General features: G+C 34.6%; 1 pseudogene; it reads right to left on the bottom strand.

Annotated features, from left to right (window-relative positions):
- The window catches only part of LOC149533160 (phosphoenolpyruvate carboxylase, housekeeping isozyme pseudogene), a 33486-nt pseudogene extending 12628 nt beyond the window's left edge, over positions 1-20858 (bottom strand).
- Positions 20859-23830: the final 2972 nt, after the last annotated feature.

Here is a 23830-nt window from a genome sequence, read left to right as displayed (position 1 = left end):
TATCATTGTCTTAACTGATCTTTGCACTTCATTACAAAACCATAACTCAACATTTCCCTTAGGTACTTTTGTTACATCTTATTGAATCTTCATCAATCAACTAAGTGATAGTGCTTGGATCTTATAAGCAATTTCCATTCTAGCAAATAGCAAGTTTGACATTAGTGACAAAATAATGATTGAACACATTCTATAACAACAATATCTTTCATACAATGATCTTTTTTAATCATATTACAATAGAGAGAAACAAAAAGCCATGGATTCTTGAATAGCTAGATCCATAGATGAGACATTCTTGATGAGAAAAAAAAATGAATTTCTATAAAAAATGAATTACCTCATGTTTTTTATGTTTATAATGAGAGATCGTCCTTATAAAGGAGATGAAAACCCAAAAAGGTAATGCAAAACTCTTTAGGGTATTTAATAATTACAAGATAATTATGTTAGAAATGTTTTGGAAAAACTGGGAGGGGAGGGGGGGTGAATTAGTTATTCAAGGTCCAAATGTCCAATTAAAACCTTTGTCATCAAAACTATTCTTTCATCCACGCTTAAACTTTCCTACTTAGCAAGTTACTGTAAATCAACATGCAAACATCATACATGAAAATCAACACATGACACAGTGATTTATGTGGAAACCCAATTTGAAAAAACCACCAATAATATGCTACTCAATTCTCACTCTTTTGAAGTGATGCCCTATGAAAGGCCTGCCCTATCAAAGGCTACAATACACTATTAAATGTGACTTGGTTGAAGGATTTAACCACCCTATTAGAAGTGGGCTTAGTTAGATAACTTTGAACATTCACTTGGAATGTCACCCTGTTAAAAGATTTACAAATGGCTATTAAACCAACCTAAGTCAATAATATTTTTACCCTAACTAATACAATGGCTAGAGAGTAACAATAAGGGGTTTGACTTAATTACTCTTCACAACTTATCTTACAAATTTTAGATCTTTGTTCAGCTCTTAACATTGCCTGGCTTATAGCCTCTGCAATTCTTGACAACTTACCCTTATTTCAAGCTTTGTCTCCTTGAGTCTTTATACTTGATGTACCAATGTGGTCTTTTTTATGAGCACTAATTGAAGAAGAGTCTCTGTGCTCTATTCTTCCTTTTCCTTGATGTCTTCTTCTTGACATCCTTCAACCACTTCACAATTTGGCACACCAACAACTCTTGCTTCTTGGCCTATGAATCCATAAATAGAAGTTTGGAAATGCTTTTCCTACTTGATTCTTCCCTCCTTTTGTTTCAATTTGAAAGGATTAGGTAGGATTCATTCAATGTAACCCACATCTTGTTCCTTCTAGAAACATCTTGAAGAATCCCCTTAAATTTGCTTTAAAATGGTTTACATAAATTTTTGTGCCACCAACTCATCATCCTTATCCTCCAACTAGTTCATAAAATTCAAGATAACAACTTTGTCAGCTCAGATTTGGCAAATATTTGACCTTTACAATAATGCAATAGCTCAACACTATTAAAATTATCATGCTTGGCACATATTGTGTTACTCAGCATTAACTACATTTTATTGATGCTCAAAACCTATTGTATCACTCGAGACCTACTAAGTTTTTCTGATGCTCAACACTTATTACTTTGCTTGGCACCTTGATATGCTTGGCTCCTTCTATATCACTCAGCACATACTATATTTTTTATTTGCTCGGCACTAAATGAGAATTTGCTCAGCTTGAACTAGCTTGTTTGGCACTCACTAATGAACTTAGTTAAGCTTTGCAATCAACCTTGTTGTGACTTATTCCTCTAGTGTTTCTAATTATGGCCAACCTCTATATCTTCAAATATATTATCAATACATCATTTGACCATTGTTTTAACTTATCCTTACACTTCATTACAAAACCATAACTCAACCTTTCCCCTAGGTGATTTTGTTACATCTTATTGATTAAATCCTCTTCATCAATCAACTAAGTGATAGTACTTGGATCTTATAAGAAATTGTCATTCTAGCAAACAACAGGTTTGACATCAATGACAAAACAATGATTGAAAACATTCTTTTAACAATACTCTTCCTTCTTTGCAATCAATCTTCTTCATTCTCGAACAATGATTTTTCAATTAGATTTCCAACAATCTCCCTCTTTAGCATTGATGGCAAACCAAACTGATCAATCATCAAACCAAACTATTCAACCAAGTTATTAGAGTGCTAACTAGGTTAGAACAGTAAGTCAAATGCCAAAAAGAAAAATGTGTTACCATTAGTTTTCACAACTCCTCTGATCTACAATCCTAATTACTTTAATTCTACTTCTCCCTCTTTTCTATGGCTTACTATTGTTCACTTTGATCTTGATCTTGTACTATTCCTGACTTCTTCTTTCATTATCTCTCCCTTGGCATGCATTGCTCATTTTCTACTATAATGGTATCAGCTTCTTCTCCCTTTGTCCACTTGATCCTATAGATTTGAATAGTTTCTTGCTACTTCTTTCAACTATCTTGTCACTTCTCCCTCAACTATTGATCAGTTTTATGTTACTTCTCCCTCTTTGACAATAATGCCAAAGACATATTGTTTCAACATCTTTAACATGCAAGTGTAGCATTTGTAGGTACTTCCAATTTCTCCCTCTATCACCTTGCTTGTGATTGATTTGGAGCTTCAGCACTTTAATTACTTCAAGAAAAATCCTAAAGTAAGTGTCCTCTGCATCAATGTAATATTCCAACAATCAACTCATTTGATGCAGGACAATCTTTGCTATTACTAAAGTAGCCTTGGCTAGGGGTATCACCCCTAACTTATCTCTAAAATAATCAAAAGCATCTTGAGGTAGTGCTTTTGTAAAGATGTTAGCAATCTATTCCTTTGAACTAACATATTCCATTCTTACTTGCTTATCTTCCACCAATTCTCTTACATAGTGATACTTGATTGCAATATACTTTGTTTTAGCATGCATCACATGATTCTTTGATATGTTGATGGCACTTGTACTATCACAATAGAGTATCACAGGTTTAGTTACTTCTTCCTTCATACCTTGCAGTAAATGTTTGATCCATACAATATTGGTGTAGTTGATAGCAACTGCAACATATTCAACTTTTGTTGTGGACTATGAGGTACAACTTTTCTTTTTGCTGGTCCAGGTAATCAATATTTTTCCTAAGAAAAGTGCTCCTCTACTAGTGCTTTTTCTACCATCAATATTACCTCCCCAATTTGCATCAATGTAGGCTCTCAACTCAAACTTTTCACTTCTCTTGTGATATAAACCAAAGCCATTAGTTCCTTTTAGGTATCTCAATATTCTCTTTACTTCCATTAGATGATTTTCTCTTGGGTTAGTAGAAAATCTTGCCACTATTCCAATAGCTAATGCAACATCTGGTCTACTATGCACAACATACTATAGCTTTCCAATCATTGATCTATACATTGTCTGATTTACTTCAGCTGACTCATCATTTTCGGATAACTTATGTCCTATTACCATTGGTGTATTGATTGGTTTTGAGTCTTCTAATCCAAAAATCTTGAGTATCTCTTCGATGTATTTTGATTAGGTCACAAATATGCCATGCTTCAATTGATGTACTTGTAATCCAACAAAGAATTTGATTTCTCCAAACATCGATATCTCAAAATCATGTTTCATTTGATCAACAAAATCTTTGCATAGGATATCTTTTCCTCCAAATATTATATCATCAATAAAGATCTCAGATATCAGAATGTCTTTACTTTTTTTTCCTTGATATACAAGTTGCTATTGTCATCTGGTCTCTCAAATCTTATCTTCACAAGATATTTGTGCAGTCTCTCATACCATGCTCGAGGTGCTTTCTTCAAACCATAGAGTGCTTTATGCAATTCGCAAACCATATCCTTGTTGTTTTCATCAACAAATTCCTCTAGTTGTTCTATGTAGACTTCCTCTTCCATTATACCATTCAGAAAAGTAGACTTTACATCCATTTGGTAGACTTTAAAACCTTTGTAAGTAGCATATGCAAGTAGTGTTCTTACTCCTTCCATTCTTGCAACAGGGGAAAATATTTCCCCATAGTCTAGTCCTTCTTCTTATGCATAGCCTTTGCAAACTAGTATAGCCTTGTTTCTTGTTATCTCACCATTTTCATCAAGTTTGTTCTCGAAGACCCATTTTGTACTAATTACATTCTTCTCAGCTAGTCTTAGAACTAAGGTCCAAGTGTTGTTCTTCTCAATCTGATCTATCTCTTCTTCCATAGCTTTGTGCCAATTATCATCTTGTAATGCATCTTTCACTATTTTGGACCCAGTCTTACTCAACATACATTATTCATTCCTTAATCTATTTCTTGTCATTGGTCTTGCATCCTTGTCACCAATGATTTGTTCTGCAGGGTGATGTCTTCTCACATACTTGGCTAGTCTTTGTTCTATCGTTCTTTCCATATTTGGTCCTTTAGCTTTAGAGTCATTTTGCTCTTCTCCTTCTAGTATTTCATGATCTCTTCCATGTGTAGTTATTTTAGAATCAGAATGTACATTTTCTTTATTCTACAACTCAGCTTCTGAATGCAACTTGGCATTCACTGGTTGTGACTCAACTGATACTAAAATTTGTTATTGATTCCCAACTTGATTGGCAACTTCATCTTGAATAGTCATTCCTTCATAGAAGTATACAAAGGATATATAATCTTCTGGTTTCTTGGATTCATCAACTTGGACTTCTGCATACTCATCAAAATTTACATTTGCAATCTCCACAATCTTGTTAGTGTTAGTATTCAAACACTTATATTCTTTACTTCTAGTGGAGTATCCAAAGAATATGCCTTCATCACTTTTTGCATCAAACTTGCCATTTCTAGTGTCTTTAAGAATATAACACTTACAACCAAATAATTTGAAATATTTTACATTAGGAGAATGACCATACCAAAGTTCAAAAGGTGTTGCATTTGTACTTTTCTTGACTTGAACTCAATTCAAGGTGTAAACAACAATACTTACAGCTTCACTCCACTACTTTAGAGCAACATTTTTCTCCATCATCAATGTTCTAGCATAGCCTATTACTAATCTATTCCTTCTTTCTGCAATTCCATTTTGTGGGTGTGTTCTTGGTGCTAATGTTTGCCTTTTGATACCTTTATCATTGAAAAATATTTCAAACTCCTTTGATGTAAATTCTCCTCCTCTGTCTAATCTTAGGCACTTTAGATTTTTACCTATTTCCTTCTCAACCTTGGCCAAGTACCACTTAAACATTTGAAATGCATCAAATTTTTTCTTTAAGAACATGGTAGTCATCATCCTAGAATAGTCATCTACAAATAGCATTATGTATTTGTCTCCTAGGTAGCTTTGCACTTTTATTGGACCACATAAGTTTGTATGGACTAACTCTAGTATTTCTTTAGAAGTGTAGGTTTTTCTTTTGAAGCTTGACTTGGTCATTTTTCCAAGTTGATATTGTTTGCACATTGTATTTTTAGGCTTCTTTAGCTTAGGCAATCCTCTAACTTTCTTCTTTCTGCTGATGCTATTCAGATTGTCAAAGTTAACATGACATATCCTTTTATGCCATAACCACACATCATCAAGTCTAATAATAAGACATGTTGCATCTTGCATATCTATGAAAAATAGATTACTCCTAGTTTGTTCACCTTTTCCTATCAGATTTCCATCATTATCGTAGATTTTAGCAATTTTGTTTCCAAATTCTACTTTGCAACCTACATTGCCTAACTGTGATACACTCAACAAATTGTAGTTCAATCCTTCAACATAGTATGCATTATCACATGAAATTTTCTCTGTAAGCTTGATATAACCTTTTCCTTTGATTTGACATGGAGCATCATTTTCAAATCTAACACTATTTCTATCATATTAGGTAAAGGTAATTAACTTACTTTTATCTCCTGTCATGTGATGTGAGCATCCACTGTCTATGATCCACTTGTCATTCTTGTTCACACAAGTCATTAGTTTTGTTGCTTCATCTTCATCTAATTCATCCTTCATGGCTACAAAGACCACCTCATCATCATTCTCATTAGAATCTTCTTCAACAATGTAGCATCTTTTGCCTTTATCCTTATAATCTCTGCTATCATCTTCTCTTTTTTCTTGTACTTATTTCCTTCTTTTTAGTTCTTCTTCTGTGTACACCTTGCAACAATATGTCCTACTTCATTGCAATTGAAACAAATGATAGGAAGCCTACCTTTGAATTTACCTTTGCCTCTATGGAATCTTCTTGCCAGTAGTGCTTCGAATTGTTCCACATCTTCTTCATCTGTGTTGCTGTCACTAGATGCATGTTTTCCTTTTCTACTCTTCTTCTTTGATTTCACCTCCTCAATATCTTTCAATGTTAGCTTGGCCTTGAAAGAAGATTCAAGATTCTCAAGTCTATAGTTAGCAAAGTTGGACAACTCAAATGCAATAAGTCTTCCCACTATACCTTCAAAGGTTAGTGTGTTTCTTGGTACACACCTTAGCTCTTGGATGGCTGAAACTTTATTAGCATAAATGGGGAGAAAAGTTCTTGAATATTTTCTATTAATAGTATCATCATCCAAATGACCACCTAGACTTTTTATTGCATTTACCACTTCTTTCATTCTAGAAGCATATCGAGCAACATTTTCACCTTCTTCCATTTTCATGTCATCAAACTTTCCTATGAGACTTTCTCTCCTTGCTCTTTGAACATTCTAATCTCCTCCATAGATATCTGACAGGGCTTTCCACATCTTAAATTTAGTATCACATCCTTTGATGTCATTAAATTGAACATAACTGAGTGCAAAGGAAATCTCTAGCATTGTCTAATTATGCTCCTTCCTTTTGTTCAGGCCATCTATAAAGAGGGGTCCAGTTGGATCTACATGTTCAACTCAAATTGAGGTTTTTGCATAATCACTTTTTGATCCAAGGTGCAATTTCATTAGACTCTGCCATACAATGAAGTTATCTTTGTTGATCTTGGGAACTTCTCTCTTGGACATCTTGATCTTCCTGCTTCTAGTACCTTCAAACTAAATCAATAGATGGCTCTAATACCAATTATTAGAAATACTTTAGAATAACTGAGAGGTTGGGGGGTGAATTAATTATTCAAGGTCCAAATGTCCAATTAAAACCTTTTTCATCAAAATTTTTATTTCATCCAAGCTTAAACTTTCCTACTTAGCAAGTTACTATAAATCAACATGCAAGCATCATACATGAAAATCAACACATAATATAGTGATTTACGTGAAACTCAATTTGGGAAAAACCACTAGTAATATGCTACTCAATTCTCACTCTTCTGAAGTGATGCCATGTGAAAGGCCTGCCCTATTAAAGGCTACAACACACTGTTAAATATGACCTGGTTAAAAGGATTTAACCACCTTGTTAGAAGTGGGCTTAGTTAGAGGACTTTAAACATTCACTTGGAATGCCACTCTGTTAAAGGATTTAGAAATGGCTATTAAACCAACCTAAGTCCATAGAATTTTTACCCTAACTAATACAATGGATAGAGAGTAACAATAAGGGGTTTGACCTGATTGCAACTCATGACTTATCTTGCAAATTTTAGATCTCTATTCAGCTCTTAACATTGGTTGGCGTACAGTCTCTATAGCTCTTGACAGCTTGCCCTCCCTTCAAGCTTTATCTCCTTTATTATTCATGCTCAATGTACCAGTGCAATATTTTTTATGACCACTAATTGAAGTAGAGTCTCTATGCTCTATTCTTCCTTCTCCTTGATGTCTTCTTCTTGACACACTTCAACCACTTCGTAATTTGGCACACCAACAACTCTTTCTTCTTGGCCTATGACTCCTTAAATAGAAGTCTGGAAATGCTTTTCCTACTCGATTCTTCCCTCCTTTTCTTTTAGTTCAAAAGGATTAGGTAGGATTCACTGAATCTAACCCACATTTTGTTCCTTCAAGAAACATCTTGAAGAATCCTCTTAAATTTTCTCAAAAATAGTCTACATAAATTTTTGTGCCACCAGCTCATAATCCTTATCCCCCAACTAGTTCACAAAATTTAAGGTAACAACTTTGTCGGTTTAGATTTGGAAAATTTTTGACCTTTCCAATAATGCAATGGCTTGGCACTATTGAAATTCTGGTGCTCGGCACATACTATGTTACTCATAATCAACTACATTTTATTGATGCTCAACACCTATTGTATCCCTTCGCACCTACTAATTTTTTCTGATGCTCAACACCTGTTACTTTTCTCAGCACTTGAACATGCTCAACTCCTTTTGTATCACTCGACACATACTAGATTTTTCATTTGCCTAGCACTAACTGAGAATTTTCTCGGCTTGAACTAGCTTGTTCAACACTCACTAATGAACTTAGTTAAGCTTTGCAGTCAACCTTGTTGTGACTTATTCCTCCAGTGTTTCTAAGTATGGCCAACCTCTATATCTTCAAGTATATTATCAATACATCATTTAATCATTATCTTAACTTATCCTTGCACTTCATTACAAAACTATAACTCAACCTTTCCCTTAGGTGCTTTTGTTACATCTTATTGATTAAACCCTCTTCATCAATCAACTAAGTGATAGTGCTTGGATATTATAAAAAATTTTCATTCCAACAAATAGCAAGTTTGACATCAATGACAAAACAATGATCAAAAATATTCTTTTAACAACACTCTTCCTTCTTTGCAATCAATCTTCTTCATTCTTCAACAATGATCTTTTCAATCAAATTTCCAACAAATTATTCAATATAGGAAGATTATTTAATTTAGGTATTTGATAATTACAAGATAATTATTAAATACAAGAAGAGTAATTAATCTAGGTATTTAATAATTACAAGATAATTATTAAATATAGGAAGAGTATTTAATCTAGGTATTTAATAATTACAAGATAATTATTAAATACAGGAGGAGTATTTAATCTAGGTTGTATCATAATAGTTAATAAAAGAAATTAATTATTAGATACCTAAAGTTTAGCTTAAGTAGAGTAGAGTTAATTAGAAAATATCTAATTACTCTAACACGCCACCTTAAGATAAACTTATGGAGTAGCTAAAAACCTAGAAACTACTACTGAAAGAAGATTTGGGTCCTAGAAAACAAGGCTTGATGAGGTATCCAAGCACAACCAAATCTATGAAAAGAGGAGAAATAGAGAAAATCACATAGGAGAAACCCTACTCCAAAAAGAGATAGCTAAAAAGCTATTGAAGGACTAAAGAAAACTCCAATTAGAGGAATGCCCTAGAAGTTAGGAACAAAGAGTGATCTAAAAGAAAACCACTGAAGCATGAAGAAGCTGCAAACTCTATCAAAAGTAAACTATTGATCTATAGAACCTCCTCTAAAATAGAAGGCTATAACCAAAGAAGGAATGAAAAGAAGAGTGTTTATATAGTAAATGATCCATCTCACCAAAATACATAGGTATCCAACTATTACAATTGCCTAGTACATAGGATCAAATACTGAATACATAAGTCACTCCATCGAACCAAGGAAGCATTAGAAACAACATAAGAACCCCCCTAATGTAGACAGGATGAGGTGACAAGCAACTGAGAAAGTGGGACAAAATTCCCTTGTAGAAAGAACCAAGAACATCAAGAGTGAGGAAGAGGTACAAACACCTATAAAGGCATGTGTCATTGACACATCATGGGGCTAATTTTGTGGAAGCTACACTCACTTGACAAAGGAAGAGGGCACTAAAAGGAAAACAATTGTCCCCCCATGACACTTTATAATGTAGTGCAAGTACAATAAGTCACAATGATGAAAAAGATCCAAAAAGCAAGGAGTGACACTTTATCTTAGTGCATTTGCATTAAAAATGCTTACAAATGATATCAAAAATAATTAGAAAGGGCAAAGAGATGATACAATAGATAGTACAACCCAAAAGAAGAGATCTCATACCATGAAAATGATCCCTAGACCTAAAACACCCAAGATATCCACCATAATACAAAAAAGGAAAAAATATGATAGAAAGAGCATTGAGCAAAATCTGGAAGAAATTACAACATTTCTAAAAATTAAAAAAAACTAGCTTTCCAAAAATATACCATTTTCAAAAAATAAAGATGGGACACTCAAGATATGCCTTCCAAAGTGAAAAACAAAACTCCAAACTTTGATAGCAGAAAAAAGGCATCAAAACATCATGAAAACTAAAAACTACCTATACCACAATGACAAACTCAAAACCAACTTTCTAGTGATATCTTGTTTGCAAAAATTTGAATCTGTATGCCAGAGAAATGAACAAAAAGTAAAGGTAGGTCCAAACAGAGGTCAAGGAGGTGACAAGAAATGCTGATGTGGCATTGACATCAATAAGTGACAAGCCCAAATTTGATGGTCAAACAGTCATCAAGGCAAAAAATGCCTAAAAATGACCCCTATTAGAAAAAAATTAGACCGCCAAAAACATAGAGCCGAGCAAAGGGCCAATGCTGAAAGAAAAAATTGGTGGCCAAGAAAAGTATATGTCGTGTGCTTAGATCTAAAAACCAATGTCAGATCTAATGCCAAATCTCTTACAAACAAAATAGGGGCATGAAGATTTGGTGCTCTGATACCATGTTGAAGTTGATAAATGATCAACCCCATAGCTCCTAAGAATCACTTGCATGCAAACAACTGTTATAGAAGAGAGAAGCAAAAAGCTATGGAGGCTTGAATAGCCAGATCCATAGATAAGACATTCTTGATAAGCAAAAAAATGAATTGCTATAAAAACTGAATTATCTCAAATTTTTTATGTTTACAATGAGAGATCGTCCTTATAAAGGAGATTAAAATCCAAAAAGGTAACATAAATCTCTTTAGGGTATTTAATAATTACACGTTAGTTATTAAATATAGGAAGAGTATTTAATCTAGGTATTTAATAATTACAAGATAATTATTAAATACATGAAGAGTAATTAATCTAGGTATTTAATAATTATAAGATAATTATTAAATACAGGAAGAGTATTTAATCTAGGTATTTAATAATTATAAGATAATTATTAAATACATGAAGAGTATTTAATCTAGGTATTTAATAATTATAAGATAATTATTAAATACAAGAAGAGTATTTAATCTAGGTTTTATCATAATAATTACTAAAAGAAATTAATTATTAGATACCTAAAGTTTAGCTTAAGTAGAGTAGAGTTAATTAGAAAATATCTAATTACTCTAACAATAGGAAGATCATTAATCTTAGCTATAAACTCCTCCATCAAATCCACTGTAACCCCATGAAGAGTAACCCTCTCCTCAGATCAATTCTTAAATAAATATTTAGTAATGTGGGGTTTAAAATTGTGCAACTTCTCAATATATGTTGTCATCTTACCCTTCTAGAGTATCTCCCAAATTGCACGCTTAACTTTCCATTCTTTGCATCTTGAAGGATCCTACTTCCTTGGCTTCCTACCCATAGCGCACCCAAATCTATTAATTCTATAAAAAAGGTAACATTCACAAAAAAAAGTTATATCTTTTAACTCGAAAAATATTTTCACCCAAAAAATGTGCCCAATCCTATTAGTAATAATGAATAGGCACTCCCTCAAAAAATGATAATAATCCATAATAAAGCCATCACTTGCCATATTAATATGCAAAATCTCACATAATCTATCCATCAATTGCATTATTCATGTCATAATTAATGATCACCATCATTTCTCTTTCCTTTCTGAAGTTGTCATTCATATCAACTTCTCATTTGTGTAGACAATTTTTTTATAAGCTTTCCAGTCAACCACTTTATTGCCCTCTTAGTAATTATGAGGTATAATAACTTTTTCAAAAAAATTTAATCAGATTTTTAATTTCCATAATACTCCCTTCAATATTCCATGTAACTATATTCTTGTTATTTAGCATATTAATTATGTTTAAGGAGTCACCTTCCATCCATAATTTTGTATAACCAATTTCCACTGCCATTATAACATTGTAAATAGTAGCAATAGCCTCTGTTTTATGGCTAGTCAAATGACCAATAGGGATTGCCACCACACCCAACTCTTCTACGATTCCCTTTTGCTAAAACATTGAAATTAGCTTTTAGCCAACCGAAAGGAGGAGAACTCCATATCACACCCTCTATGCGCTCATTGTGTTTAATATTATTTCCTATTATTTTCATAGGGTTACTAATATTCACATCACCAGTATTTTTATTCTAAGATATAAATTTTTCTTTGATAGCCCTAATAATATTTTATCCCACCACCCATTTAGGAGCTTCCTTTAAAAAAAAAATGTTGTTCCTTTCTTTCCAAATGCCCCAACATAGATGAGGAAGAGAAATATTCCATAGGAAGCTAATATCAGATCTTTTCTCAAGACATTTCCAATCCTAAAAATAATCAACAATATTACTAGGATGAACCCACAATATATTCTAATACCAAAGGAGGGATCCCTAAACATTCTGGCTATAGCTACATTTTATGAAAGGTGATTGATGTCTTCAATTTACATCTTACAAAGATTGCATCTGTTCACTATATAAATACCTTTTTTATTTTTATTTTCCAAATTATCTAGAGTTAAATTTGTATTTTGAAGCACATTCCAAAAGAAAATATTATTTTAAGGGATTAGACCTTTCATCCAAGCTTTGGAAAATGGTGTGTGTTCTGGGGGAGGGGGTGTGTGGGTGGTGGGGGTTTCCCTTCTCCTCAGATCTAAACATAGATGAAACCTTGAAATATCTACTAGAGTCTATCCCCCATACCATAGTTTCCTCCATGTTAGGATAAAGATTACTGGAGTTGATAGAAATTTAAATACTATTAAAATGTTTGTAGCAGATCTCAACAATATTCACCCAATCATTAAGAGTCTAATAGTTCCAATAATAAGCTCCAAAAACCTATTTATATATTTCTATAGGAGTGATTGTTGACATTAAGGTCAATTTGTCTATCAGTGACTCAACATTTAGTCAATTAGTTACATTGCTACCAAGCTATACAATTACTACCAAGCTTATCATTTAGTTTGTAGTGTTAACCAAGTGATTTAGTTGTTCCTGAGACAAGTAGTCAAAATATAGTGTCTACCAACACTTGAGTCAATTTGCAGTGTTTACCGAGCTTCATAAACAATGTACAATACAAACTAAGCATAGTAGAGGCTAACAAGCTAGTGAGTTAGAGTGAAGAAGATTGTAGTGTTAACTAAGCTCTATAGTGTTAACCAAGTCCAAACATGTTTACCAAGATCATATGGTTAATGAAGTGGATCTACAATTGACCAAGTCATGCAGTGTCAACTAAGTGATCTAGTTGCTACTGAGTTTCTTAGGATTCATTAAGTCAGATAGTGCTAACCAAGTTCAAGCTACTTGGAAGTGATTAGTATGGACCAAGTATCAAGTTCAACCAAGTGCCAAAGATTTCCGAGTGTTGACAATGTTTGTCATGTATCATAACATCACCAAGTTTTTCTTTATAACTCAAGCTACAATAGTTGGGCTAACTTTGTGAATTATGATGAAATTGGTATTGTAGCCAACTCTAGTAAGTTATTGTTTGGATTGGTATATATTTAATGCATTGTATCATATACAAGAATGTATCTGAAGAGTATATGATGAGAAGAAGTGAAAATTAAAGAATGCTATAAGTAGTATAAGGGACATCAAAGATTTATCTATCATAGTCAGGTGATCATTGTAATACAAGGAATCTCAACTAGCAAAACTAAAGCTACAAATCAAAGATCAACAACTGGTTCATCCTAATAGGTGCATTAGTCAAATATTTTAATAGGGTAGACTTAATAATTTTTGTTAAATATCTTAACCAAGTGCATACTTCATTATATGTTTGTAAACCCTTTAACAAGGTGGACCTCATAGTCTTTATTACTCCTAATAGGGCAGATCACCAGAATTGATCAATTGTAATCCTTAATAGGTTAACTTTATACTACAATACTAAAGCTTGTGGGTATCATCTCCATCCCAATTTTACTTTCTAATTAGAAGGTTTATGGGTCACCATATCTTGTGTTAATGTGTTATGAATGTTTATTTATGCATGTAATTAGATCAAAACATTATATGAAGGATTAATTGGTGAAGTAAGATAAAATTTTATTGGTTCTTGATTCACCCCTCCCCTCTTAGTAACCTTGCCTACCTTATATTTCCAACAATTGTTATTAGATCATTTTGGTTCTCACATTAGAAGTTTAACAACTTAAGAAAAGATTAGAGGTAATGGAGGTATATAGGCTAGATAAGGCTATTAACAATGAAAATTTGGATCTTGAATTGGCCATTAGACAACTCAAGAAAGAAAATGAGCAACTCTCTCAATCATTGAAAAGAAGGAAAGATCTTACAGTACAAATGAATGTCAATCTCTACACTAAAGAAAGAATTGAAGACATATATCCAAAAAGAAATTCAAATGAAGTTGATAAAATAATCAAAGACCTATTAGAAAAGAATTCCAATCTTCAAGAAGTCAGAAAGCTAAAAGGAGAACAAGAAATCCATTTAGTGAGATTATGTAAATTCATGGAAGAAAAAGACAAAGCCAAAGAAGAGATAGAAGGAAAGAACAATGAAATTCAACAACTATCCCTTCAGCAAGAAGGCTTCATTAATCAACTAACTAATGCAAATGAATAGCTTATGAATCTAACATCAGAGAATGAAAGACTATAGAATCATCTCAACATTGAAAAAAAAACCTATGAAAGAATGATGAAATATCAGGAAAGCATGAATCAATTGAATGAACAAAGTCAATATAGACACAAAGGAAAAGCTAGAATAAGATACACAGAAGAAGGTGAATCATCTAAGCAAGAAGCACAAAAGATAAAAGTCATACTTACAATTATTGTGGTAAGATAGGTCATACATCAAAAAAATACTAGAGTAATGGTAAAGCAAAATTCAATGAAAAGTGTTATAATTTCAATAAGCATGGTCATAGAGCAAGTGAATGTAAAGATAAACCTAAGTTTGAAGGTAAATGTCAACATTGCAAGAAACAAGGACACAAATCTTCAAAGTGCAAAACCAAGCAATGGAACCCAACATAAAAAATTGTCAAAGTAATATTTGGATGGGATTACAATACATTACATGGTGTAGATGTCACTAGTGTGGTGAATTTGGGCACATTGTAGAAAATTGTGTGAAACATCACATGAGGAAAATAGATACTACAAAAAGATGTTTTATTTTTACAAAACTTGGACATCTCTCCAAGAACTATATGAACACAAGTAGAATTGAAGATGAAAAGAAAGCCAAAGCTGAAAATATTAGAAAACAAATGAGGCAACAATGGACCAAAATCTCTAGAGAATGCAAATAAAAATCATGAAGTAATTGACACCCAAGTAATTGAGTTGGGTGGCTCAATCATTTCAACTTAGTTCCTTATGGAGATCACTGGAGCTATTATTCAGAATAAGATATCTAACATTAGTTCCAACCAAAAAGAACAAAGATCCACATTAGCATTCAAGATAAATAGGGTTCATTGAGCATGATGGAAAGCAGGAGTTCTTACTGAGCAAAGTCAGGTCACAAGACCTTACCGAGCAAGGTTGGGTTGCATAATGTTTTAAACACAAGTTGGTAGTTCTTACTGAGTGGTAGTGACTCTACCGAATTGTAGATGTCTCCCAAGCATTAAAGAATAAGCCAAGTGGAGGATAGTCTATCACCGAGTGAGTATGAAGTACAAAGCATTAATGGTGATTGAACAGAGAAAATTTGTTAAAACAAAGAAATTGAATGCATTATTTCACCACTAATTTCTAGAGTTATTTGTGAAGAGTGAATTTAGAGCCCTTGAGAGACTTGAGTATTTGTTGAAGAATTCTTGAGTTTTTAGAAACCCTACCAAGCATGGCATCTTCAAGAAGCAAAGAAAAGAAAGATTTTAAAATGTTGGTTTGTGGAGTCAATTGCAAGGCACCTAATTTCAAGTTGATTTCAGTGATTGCAGAGGCACTTAACCCAACTAGTACATAGTCTCAAATTCTACCTAAGGTATTACTTGTGCATGAAATCCATTCCTTTTACCACTATTCTATTTAGGAACTTAGAACCTAGAGATGAATGAGGCATTCAAGGAATTGTGTGTGGATGACACATTTAAACTTGAACATCAATATTTGGAAACCAAGGGCTTGACACATATTTCTCCATACTACTAATGACATAAAAGGGTCATTACAAGGATGATATCTATTTCATGGTGGACTATGAAAAAGTATACATTTAGGTAGTCATACCTAGAGTGGTATGGGTTAAACCTATAGAGTATGAGTTTAACATTGATGACACCAAGGATATCATAGAGGCTCTGCTGAATGAGCCTATGGATCCTAAAGCCACATATTTTGGAACACATGATGAGGGATAGGAATGAATTGAGCTTGAGATCAAGCTACCTCAAGTAGTAAATAAAGGAAGAAAAAGAGTAGAGAAACTATTGAAAAGCACTAAGCAAGCAAGTTATCCTCTAATTCTTACTGAGGGAAAATGTGATGATATAGAAGATGATGATGTAGAGGATGAAGAAGAGGAAGCCAAATCTAAGGAAGAAGAGCCTCTAAGAAAGAAAGATAAGGTAATTGTAACTAGAATTGCTAAGTCATCCCCTACTATATTCATAAAAAGGGCAACCAAGTCCAGGAATAAATTGAAGTTAGGTGAAGATGAAGCTGAGCAGATTATTTTCAAGAGATCTACACCTACACTTCAAGAAAGATTGAAGAATATGGAAGAAGGAACTAACATGGCATTTTTCAAATTTCTCAAGTATGAGACAAGGAATGTAGAAGAGAAAAGCAAGATTGAAGATAATATTATGACCAAATTGGGAAAATGGAAGTATTCACCAAATGAGCTTGCACAACAAATTTATAATGAACTTATGCAGGCAATAAAGCCTAGATGGAAAAATGCACAGAAGACTACTAATGACAGCTTTGAATAGACCTTGAAGAAACTCATGCCAAATATTAGTAAGAAGGAGGTAAATGAATCCTTGAAGAAAAATGAGAAGAAGTTCACTCTCAAGTTAAAAAATTGTATGATATTTCTTAAGTACATTGAATATGTGGTGAAGATAGCTAGAACTACATGGAAGAATATCTATAAGTTGCATCAACCTAGTGACTTTTTTGTACATGTTGATGACAATGACGATGAAGATGAGGAAGAAGATGTAGAAATAAAAGATGATGAGCTAGATGATGTCAATCTGGATGATGAGGAGGAAGAACATGAAGCTATTGAGTAAACTTATGCAAAGAAAATTGTAACAACAGTCATGGCCTCATTTCCTCACTCTTTGAGCACAACCTTAGCACAATCTAGCTTAGAGATAGCTTCTACTGAGTTGGTTGTGGATACCACTACTATACCAAGCACCCAACCAAGCTCTAAATCTATTCAGCTAAATGTTACATTGACTGAGGTGCCCAACACTTCATCTACTGAGCAACAAGGTTCTCCATCATCAATCTTGACTGAGCAACAAGGTAATCTTGTTATTAGTGTCATTTCAACATTAATTTCTAGTCCATCAATTTCTACAATTATTTCTATTCCAAGTATATCCATAGCTAGTTCAATGATAGTTGAGAATTAGTCTCAACCAAGCATTGAAGTTTTTAAGGGTAAATAAATTGTTTCTACCACTCTAACAAAAAAGAGTAAAGAAGAAGAAAAAGTTGTTGATCTAGATTAAGATATTGTTATTCCAAATTGGGATATCTCAATCCTCACCCATGATCAAATGAATACCATGGGTGAACTATTGAATAAGAGAGCTGATAAGCAAGAAAATAAGAAATAAAATCTAGTTCTTGAAGACATAAAAAGCATATTTATTGATGCTCTGAGTATTGAGGTTGATGGAAAACAATCCATTTTGGACTAGTTAGCAGAAATTGTCCATAAATATAATGAAGACTTGAATGGACTTGAATTACAATAGATCAAGTAGAGTTAGCTACTATTCTTGGTTCACTAGAAACCTTTGTTAATAATGTTGTTTCATTATTTGTGAAACTAAGTGACACATCTATCTTTACTAAGGATATTAAGGATAAATTTTGCAAGATAGATGAAGATATGAAGGCAAGTGTGCACTAGCTATCACTTGACCCAAGTCATAGTTTTGCACATTATTCAAAGATCAGATATCTAACAAATTTATAGGTAGGATTATTGAAGGAAGAAGCCAAGATCAGGTCCACACTTGCAGAAATCCAAGGCATGATTCTTCCAAACATGGATGCATTGTAGAAACACATTGCACATGTAAAGACACTCATCTATGACAACAACTTCTCCATAGTTGATCACATGATGAAATTATTAGCAGAAGTTCAAATTGTATTGCATGCAAGCAAGGTAATACAAGAGAATTGAGACAAGACAATGGTACTTATTCTAAAGGTACATTTTGAATTCTTGTCACATTTTGGTATTAAAATTTATAGATATTATACACCTTTGGTATTTATGTCAAAAAGGGGGAGTAATAATATATAAAGAGGGAAAGATATTGTAAAGGAGAAGAAGTATATTATACTCCATTTGTATGTATATAGGAGAGATATATGTATGGGGGAGTAGTATGGATAAGCAAAAAATACCTTTACAATTTTTTTTTTAAAAGATTAGAAAAATAAAGTATGTTACCGAGCCATAGCAGATGGAAGTCAAAACCGAGTTGAAGACACAAAAAAATGATAAAGGAAGTTTTTGACTTATAGTTTTGAATGATTAGATTTTTGTTTTAATAAGTATTTTGTCACTAATACCAAAGGAGGGGATTGTTGGCATTAAGGTCAATTTGTCTATCTATGACTCAACACTTGGTCAATTTGTTACATTGCTACTGAGCTCTATAGTTGCTACTAATCTTATCATTCAATCTGCAATGTTAATTAAGTCATTCAATTGTTTCTGAGCCAAATAGTTAGAATACAGTGTCTACCAAGCACCTAAGTTAGTTTTTAGTGTTTACTGAGCTTCATAAACAATGTACAGTGTGTAATGTCCCATTTTTAGCATTCATAGCATGATGTTGTCATTAGCCTATTTTCCCATAGTCGCGTAGGCTAACCAAGACATTAAAGGGACTTAGAGGCCATTTGGCCTTGATAGTTTCAGTTGCAGGTCTTTCTGAGGGGTTTTGAGGCAACTTTAGGCATACTCACTATTTATAGTAAGTCATCTTGGATATGGTCGGACATCCAGTAGTAGCGGTATGTCGATGGTAATTGTTTAAAATCGACAAGGAGACTTGTTTATGATTGATAAGATTTGTTATGCATTGATAAAGCTATTTTATAAAGTTAAATTTAAATATTTAACTTTATTAATGCATAGACTATAGTTTGTGGGAAATATTTAAATTAAAAGAGTCCCCTTTATTTTATAACACATTGGAGACATAAGTTACATAAAAGGAGTGATGTTTTATCCCACATTGAGAAAATGAAGGATTGAGCTCTTGTGAGAACACTATAAAAGAAAGGGAAGAGCTTCTTTTTAGTATATTTGGAAATATCAAAAAAATTGGAAAATTTTTTGGAGATTATGTCTCAATAGTTTGAAGGATGAAATCCCTTCAAGCTGGAAATCTTGATGCCATTGAAAGATATGGTCTTGAGATTTAACATGGTAGTGTTTACGGCATAGGTTAATTAAGAATTACACACAGATAATGAACATGAACACGAACAACAAAACTCTTCTTATTATTATTTGCATATGCCAGAACATTACATTATGCTTGAATGATAAGATCTGATGAATACAATGCTTCCTGAAGGGGTTATAAATACTTTTCGAGGAACCTTCTTGAAGGTATCCGTCAGCCAAATACAAATTTTTTTCCAAAGGGTCCTGTTGGCTGATACACAATTTCTACCAATGACATCGTCCCCCCCAAAAATAAAATTCATCTCCTGACGACTAGCAAAATTAGGAGACAACCCAAAAACAATAAAAGAAATACTAGAGAGAAGAAGGAAGTGTCCTAGAAGAGTGTTGTTGATGACGTAACTCATACACCTGGTCAGTCTGGATGCGTAGATCTATCTAAATCTATGAATTAACCTCTACAGCCTCCTTTAGTAGAAGCACAACATCCATAGCCTATCTCTTGGCCAACTACAACTCATGCTCTGCTGCTACTTTATCCTGGATAGCCGCATCCTTCTCCTGTATCATTACTGCCATATCCTTCAATAGTGTTGCCCGCTCTACTACCCATGCTTCCTGCTTGTCGACCAAATCAGTGGCTAACTTTTCTCTTGCCTCTTTCTCAACCACTAGAGATCTCTAAGCTACAACATTGTCTACTGCCCTATCCGCCTCCGTGCATTGCTGAGCATAATAAACCTCTTTGTACAGTCCCACAATCTCATGTGCCAACTTCATCATCAGAGTGTCACTCGATCCCAACTCTGGCTCAATGGCCCAATCTGCCAACATCTCTGGTGTCTCAACAATCAGCCAACATCTATCCACAAAACAAGTTTGAAATCACTTAGGACAAATCCCATGAATATACACTTGGATCAAATGCCACTCCCTTCGCTGAGTGATAGCCTGAATTGCCACATCATGCCCCTTCTTTAATGCAGACTTCATATTCCTGAGGTAGTCCCTGCACCTATCCTCATCCGACCCATAATCCTCCTTGGAAAAGTCCTCCAATGACCATTCTGCATCACTATTGTCCTCCTCATCTGCGGGAGCCATGCCCACATCCGGTGCTGCCTCCTCTGCTGTCGACACAATCATGGCATGTGGCATTCCCTCCTCCTAAGACTGAGGCTCTGGTATAGGTGCTACTCCAAAATAGCTAGGGGACTAAATGGACAAGCCATGCCTATCAGGAACGAGTCAGAATTGTTGCTTCAAAAAAAAACTAGCTCTATCCATGACCTCTAGTTGTTCAGACTGCACTGGGTCCGTACACTCTTGCATTCCTCTGTCTAGTACATTATGTACTAGAAGTTCTTGAGTTTCTGCTGACTATGCTACAGTAACAACTGCTGGTGGCTAACTTATGGTAGGTGCCACGGGTGCTACTACCAAAAGTGATTCAGTAGGGGCTAAAGAAGTCTCTCGGGTGACAGGTGCTGTCAGGTGGGCAAAGCCTACCGCAAATCCAACTCTCAGCTGAATAGGAGAAGGTCGTACCTCATGTTGCCATGGTGCGACTAGTGTGATTGCCTGGTGGGATCCTCCAGTCATCAATATTGATCGTCGAGTCTGTCCAAACCCAGGAATGTGAGCCATGTGTAGACATTGTGGCACCGACTCGGAAGTCACAGGAACTGTAGCATGCAAAAATAGCAATGGGGTAGCCATGACAATCTGAACCTCCTCATCATCCTTGCCTTCCCCTTCTTCGTCCACACTATCCTACTCAGAAGATGTCTCCTGTCGGTCATTGTCAGTATCACCTGCCATGTCCATTTGGGGCCTCTTTTGGCCTGCTGAACCCTTCTGCCTAGTGGTTGTGTCCAAGTGCTTCCACCGCATGATAGGAGGTTCTCCCAGAGCCAGTGGTCTAGGCTTTGCCTCTAACTCATTCATTGGAATCATTCGTGCTGCTGCATCAAGGAAGAGACCAATGGCGTAATGGGGCATATAGAAGGTCTTGTGCTGGAGAGTCATAAACTCATGCATCTGTTCAGCCAGCACAGATGCCCAATCGTACACTTTTCCAGTAATTATTCCATTCATCATGGATACCTACGAAAATGTGATATCCGATGCCCTAGAGGATCTTGTGAGCCTGCTCTTGACCAAGTCCATTAGACACTGCCATGGCCCCTCCTGAATGTCAGTTTTCTTTAAACCTCTTCCCTTCGATGTCTTAGCTAATGCCGCCTGTTCTACTTTAGTCAAATCTCCACATACTAATATAATTAAAAATAGCTTCCCATCCTTTGGAATTTTCTTCGGTTAAACCTTTTTGCCCTGCTGCCCTGGAATGCCAAAAACACGTGTGAAATCGGCTGCCTTGAATGATACCACCAAGTTCCTTCCTAGATACTGAAATGTGCTCCTTCGAGAAGCTCTGCCATATGTCTCAATCATGGTACGCAGATACCCTTCATAATCTCGAATGCAAAAAATAGGCATCTGAATGGCCCATTCAACCTGTGCTCTTCTGATGCTCACTTTTATTGGATGATCATCAGGGGTTTCTTGCCACCATTTCTAGCAATTCGTTCCATTCAACCCTTCAAATTGTATAGTCTATGGTGTGACTTCAGCTGCCATAGGTGTTGTAGTCTTACGCTTCTCTTTGCTGCTGCTCGAGCCTTCATTCAGGTTACCTATACCTGCCATGCTCTTGCCTTCCACAACTTTAGACTATGCTGATTGTTTTTTCCATTGTCGTTTACCTACAGAATCCATCAGTTATATCTTTGTCTTTTCCTAACGATCTTCCAAATCCGTACAATGGAGAATTCTTCCAAATACGTATGGTGAATTGCAACCTTTGGAATGAAAATTTGTACTCTGGAAAAGTCAACAGTTTCCCTTCCCAAATCCGTATGGTGGTATCTTCAATGCCCTTCACTAATCAGCCGTATAGGGACCATAGTATGTTGAATTTGACTAGAACTGATATATTGCAAAAACTACCTTGCTTACTGCTGAATTCTGTACTTTACCCTTCAGAACCTGTGATCTCATAATCCCACTGATAGGGATGGAATCTATACAATTACCTAGCTCTAGAATTCTATACTACAGAAAAGACCATATACTGCTTCCATAAAAATCCGTACCTTGCCTTCCATGTACACTGCTCTTCACAAGGGATTCGTACGACTTCAAACTTGACACTGCTTGTTGATTGCATATGGATGGAATCCGTACATTGCTCTGCACAAGGGATCCATACGGCTTCAAACTTGACACTGCCTGTTGATTGCATATGGATGCCTCCTTCCACTTTTTAGCAGACCAATTGTACTGTTACAAGGCAAGGCCTGGGATTTTACTCTGATTGTTCCTAGAGCTACCACACACATGGGTTTTGATGAAAAATTTTGAAGGTGTCTTCCCCATTTAAATCTTCTGGAAAAGCCGTACTGCAATATCCCACCAAGTCTAGTAAAATTCCTACAATGGAAATTAACAAGAATTGGCTCCAAATTTTGTACGTTAACCTGGAGTATTACCAAATTTGGAATTTACAAAATGTATGCTCACAAACTCCATAAATTCGTACGGTGAAAAAGTCCATACATTCTTAGTCTATTGAAATCCATACGGTGGTTCCAATTACAATATTTAGCTCTTAAAAATTGTACACTACTTTTAAAAATCGTACAACACTTAAAAACTGTACATTGCATTAAAAAATGTACAAAATCTTAAAAAAATGTGCACCAATCTTCAATTATGAAAACCATACTACTTTTTCCTAAAAATCGTATGGAACTACTTTTTCTTGAAAATCGTACAGTACTTTTCCCTTCAGATATGAAACCGTATGGTACCTTTTTCTCTCTCTCTCTCTTTTATAAATTTTTTATTACTCTTTAAAAATAAAAATAAAAATTTTATGACTCTTTTTTTTTTTTTTTAAAGAATGAATAGTAAAGTTAGTTTTCTCTTTGACCGTCGTCACCGTCAGTCTGCAATGACCAAGGGGTCTCTCGAAGGCCATTCTGTGACACAAAAGTCTTCCTGCCGTGGTATATCTTTAGCTTCGAGCCATTCACCGCTTGAGGCTCTTCTTGTCCATCCAAAGTCCA

Source organism: Cupressus sempervirens, chromosome 10 (genome assembly GCF_028749045.1).
Source record: "Cupressus sempervirens isolate cs-2001-9-10 chromosome 10, ASM2874904v1, whole genome shotgun sequence".
In the NCBI taxonomy this organism is placed as follows: domain Eukaryota; kingdom Viridiplantae; phylum Streptophyta; class Pinopsida; order Cupressales; family Cupressaceae; genus Cupressus; species Cupressus sempervirens.
Note: the sequence above shows the minus strand (reverse complement) of the source record. Positions and strands in the feature narration are given on the sequence as shown.